The following is a 5,219-nucleotide window of genomic DNA, read 5'->3' as shown; positions in this document are numbered from 1 at the left end:
GGAATTCTTGGATGCTTAATATTATTATTATTAATCATAGACTAGCACTCTACCATTTGAACCATGGCTCTATTTTCAGTTTTTTTAGTCTCACAGGCTTCCCTGTTCAGGCTGACTTCAAATTGATTCTCAGATCTCAGCCTCCTGAATAGCTAGGATTACAGGCCTCAACCACCTAACTGAGCCACCTAATCTAAGAAAAGTCTGGTGTGGTGGCATACATCTATAAATACCAGCACTTGGGAGTCTGGGGCAGGAGGATAGAGAGTTTAAAGCAAGCCTGTCCCATGTAGCAGGCTCTATTTCAAAAGTTAAAAAGCTGAGCTTGTCTGGGCACCTGTGGCTCTCGCCTGTAATTTTAGCTTGTCAGGAGGCTGAGATCTGAGGGTCGAGGTTCAAAGCCAGTCCGGGCACTAAAGACCATGAGACTCTTATCTCCAATTAACCTCTAGAAAATGTGAAGTAGGGCTATGGCTCAAGGGGTAGAGCAGTAGCCTTGAGCTGAAGAGCTCAGGGACAGTACCCAGGTCAAGTTCAAGCCCCATGACGCCCCCCCTCCCCAAAAAAGCTGAGCCTATGCCACTTGGAGTCCTTGCCTCAGTGACACATCCATTGTCTCTAGTTATGCAGGCCAAAGTGTGTGTGTGTGTGTGTGTGTGTGTGTGTGTGTGTGTGTGTGTGTACTAGTGTGTGCTAGTACTAGAATTTGAGTTCAAAGCCTTGTACTCTCCCTTTGTTGTTGTTGTTGTTCAAGGTATCAGTTGAGCCACCCCTCCACTTCCAGATTTTTGCTGCATAATTGGAAGTAAGAGTCACATGGACTTTTCTGCCCAGGCTGGCTTTGTACTATAAGCCTCAGTTCTCAGCCTCCTGAGTAACTAGGAGTATAGGCCTGAGCCACTAGGATACCGCTAAACTCCTTTCTTGTATTTCCATTTCCTCTCTTTCCCCTATAAACTACTACTAAATCTTGGTTACAGCTAGGTGTGGTGGCTTACACCTGTGCTACTCAGGAAGCTGACATCTGAGGATCTCAGGTCAAAGCCAGTAAAAAAAAAAAGTCCATGAGACTCTTAGTTCCAGTTAATCACTAGAAAACTGGAAATGGTGTGGCTCAAGGGGTAGCGGGGTAGCCTTGAGCTGAAGAGCTTAGGGACAGTGTCCAGGCCCAGAGTTCAAGCCCCATGACCGACCAAAAACAAATAAATAAATAAAATCTTGTATATTCTGTCTTCAAAATATATCTAGAATGTGATCCTTTCTTTCTTCCTTTCTTTCTGTGGGTTATGGGGCTTGAACTCAGCCTGAACACTGTCCCTGAGCTCTTCAGCTCAAGGCTACCATCCTACCCTTGAGCTAAGCCCTACTTCCCCTTTTCTAGAGGTTAACTGGAGATAAGAGTCTCTAGTTCTTTTGTGCCCAGACTGGCTTTGAACCTTGATCCTCAGATCTCAGCCTTCTGCTGAGTAGCTAGGATTACAGGCATGAGCCACGGTGCCCAGCTCAGAATGTGATCATTTCTTACTTTTCCAAGACCACCTGCGGAACCTTTTGCCAGAATCATAGCAGTGGATCTATTCTCATCATAACATCTCAAGCAATCCTTTAAGAAAATGCAATCTCCACAAACCTGGAGCTTCCTCTTAAGAACACAGTGCAACCATGCACTCAAGAGCAGAAAACAGAAGGTTGGGAAACTGTGTAAGAAGATAAGGTACTAAGTTGTCACAAAGGAGGAAGAAGCTAGGAACTTTAGCCAGGATGAGTGCAAATGCAGATGTTTCACTATTGCAGGGTCCAATACTTTGACTAGCAGTGACAATAATAGTGATCATCCAGAAACCAGTAAGAGGCCAGACACTAGGTGTGAACTTGGTGTATCAGCTAGTGGCTGTGCTTACCCTACTTTGTGTGTGTATGTGTGTGTGTGATTCTCAGGTTCCTGTAGACCTCTCCAACCAGCCTTTGTGTTTCCCACTATATCAATCACAATGCTACTAACACAGCATGCTTGCATGTAATTAGGTACCTGGATGTCCAGATCTGGCTTTGGTCCCAATATTCCACTTTTCAACCACAGATCCTTTATTTACTGCATTTTCCCTCCCTGTAGCACCTGGGAATTGAATTCAGGGCCTTGCACATGGTAGCCAAGTACTCTACTACTGAAGTATAGTCTCATTATCAGATTTTATATTTTATATTTGCAATTTCCTTCTTCGCTTTTTTTTTTTTTTTGCCTGTCTTGGGACTTGAACGTAGGGCTTGAGCCCTTTCCCAGAGCTTCTTTTTTTGCCCTAGGCAAGCATTCTACTACTTGAGCCACAGCACCACTTCTAGCCTTTTCTATGCATGTGATACATACATAGGAATCAAATTCAGGGCTTCATGCATGCTAGGCAAGCACTCTACCACTAAGCCACATTCCCAGCCTGAAATTTACTTCCTGTAGCAGAGCATCCATCTTGGAAGTATAAGGCACTGAGTTCTAACCCCAATACTGCCAAAAATCAAATAAAGTAAATTCCCTTCTCACAGATGAGGGCAATTCAACTCTGCTCACAGCAAGAACTGTGACCTGCCTTCCTTGGATCACTAAGACACAGAGTTCTCATGTGCCAGTTTTAGGATTGTTGGTCAAAACAATGGAAATTTTTTTAACTCAATGGGCCCACAAAAATTCTAGGATCCTTAGGGTTATGGCTAATATATAAGGCTTCAATAAGCAATACTATCATACTATAGAATTCTCCATCTACTGGGAATTCTAGTTACTTCTTTGAAGGCAATAAGAAAAACTTTTGCATACAGTATTGATGGAATTCAGTCATGTTATTATGAGTAGCCAGAGTTTGTTACTATCTATTGCTATATGGAATTCCACTGTGTGAACATACCTCTAAATATAAGACTATTGATAGAAACTCCATTTTGTAATAATTAAGCTAATAATTTATCTTATAAATAATAATAAAATGAATAATTTTATCTTATAAATGCTGTTTTTTGGGGCGGGTCATGGGGCTTGAACTCAGCCTGGGTGCTATCCCTGAGCTCTTCAGTTCAAGGCTACCACCCTATCCCTGGAGTCACAGTCCCACTTCCCTTTTCTAGTGATTAATTGGAGATAAGAGTCTCAGGTTCTTTAGTGCCCAGGGCTGGCTTTGAATTGCGATTCTCAGATCTCAGCCTCCTGAGTAGCTAGGATTACAGATGTGAGCCACTGCACCCCTGCTGAAGACAGATATTTCTAAGATGGGGGAGGTGAACATGCCTCATTTTTGAAGGAGTGTAGAATGGAGATGCAAAACAATGGATTGAACCAACTGACAAAGTCCAGGGCTGCAAAGAGCAAGTTTAAAACCTGGTAAAAATGTTAATGTCTTTAGCAAGAATTAACAGGCTAACCATTTCCTGTGAGACTTCTATTGCTATGTAGTACTTGGGTCCTGGGGTTCTGAGCCTACCTCTTTATGGGTAGGCCTGGAAACTTAAAAAAAGTTATTATAAAGGCCTGGAACCTTTTACCCAACAATCTTCCCTATTCTATCACCACCTCCAACATGTCTACCTGGACAGGCTGAGGGATGACATAACCAGAGGAAAGGAAGAAAGCATGAATACAGAGGTTGCTAAGTAGAGGTTTGCCGAAGAGATTTCAGAAAGACAAGCTCTGTTAGCTTCTAATTGCCTGTTTATGGCTATAGCAGATGAGGTCATTTTCAATGATTCAATTGTGCTGCTGAAGGTAGCTTTACTTGTGGGAGGAGAATAGAGATTACTTTTTTTTTTTTGATTACAGAGAATGGAAGAATATTACAAAATGCTGCAGTGGTCATAGAAATGTTTCTGTGTATAGGTGTATGTATGTATGTTTGTGTATGCGTGTGTGTGTAGCTTAGGATTATGTCTAGTTTAGGTTAATGATGTGAATTCTAGCTCTCTAATAGTGTGATGCTTCAGCAATGTTCAGCAACTAGGGTTCAAGTCAGAATCTTAAGGTTGTTATCTCTTTTGGGCTAGGTAGGTGAGTTAGAAAAAGAGGACAATAAGTCAAGACTGCAAAATATTTTGGCTGAGGTGATGAATGATGAACTCTAAGCCAATCAAGGAACAGGAATAAAATCGAGGGCTCTTTGGATTACAGCAGTGTCTGTGCCAACCTTAATCTAATCTATGTAAGAATTACCCAGAAGGACCAGATCCTGAAATTATTCAGGTCTTAGGTAAAGAATAGACTCTACTTTTTTTAAATATAAAGCATCCTACTTGATTCTAATATCAGAGAGCTATGGGTCATTTTTGTGAGTAATAGGTATGATTGTTCTAAATTTAAGAAAGCAACAACCTGAATTAAAACACAGATGAGAAGGAGGATGGAGGAACAAAGATGAGAAAGAGGAGAAGGGGGAAGAAGAGGAGAGTTCAAGAAAGAAAGGTAGGTAGTTACAGTGTAAGATGATGAATTTATTATCTCAAACGTGAAAGACTCTCAAGGTGTGTCTGAGGGAGTGGTTGCTGAAGTGGAGTAGAGGTAAGTATTGACACAATGTGAAGATATCAGATTGTCTGTGATTGTCCATGTGGACCTTGGGTCTACTTTCAAATGATGACAGTAAACAGGCAAAACCATGAGCAAGGTCCACTGGGAGGGACTGAAAATGCACAGATAAACCAAAGACATAGGACAGAGTTAACAGGTTAATTTTTTACACAATGGAGAAATGAAACTGGCTAGTATTATCTGAGTGGTTGCATTTTGCCAGCATTTTAATACTATTTTTGTTTCCTTTTATAATGATTTGAAAATTGTACCACTGAGAGGTTAAGTGTATTTTTTTTTTTTTTTTGCCAGTCGTGGGCTTGAGCTCAGGGCCTGAGCACTGTCCTTGGATTTTCTCAAGGCTAGAGCTTTACCACTTGAGCCTCAGCACCATTTCTGGCTTTTTTCTATGTATGTGGTACCAAGGAATCGAATCTGGGTCTTCGTGCATGCTAGGCAAGCACTATACCACTAGGCCAAACTCCCGGCCCCAAGTGTATTCTTTTTATCACAGTTATTATCCATTACAGTATATTGACTCATAAAATGATAATGGGAGATACTGTTGTTATCTTATTATTATTAGTTTTTGAAAACTGTTATTCTAAAGGTGTCATATAGAGGGATTACAGTTCGTAAGTCAGATAAAGAGTACATTTCTTTCCTTGCCTTCCCA

This window comes from Megascapheus bottae, chromosome 6, assembly GCF_031878675.1.
Source record: "Megascapheus bottae isolate mThoBot1 chromosome 6, mThoBot2.hap1, whole genome shotgun sequence".
Classification (NCBI taxonomy): Eukaryota; Metazoa; Chordata; class Mammalia; order Rodentia; family Geomyidae; genus Megascapheus; species Megascapheus bottae.
Note: the sequence above shows the minus strand (reverse complement) of the source record.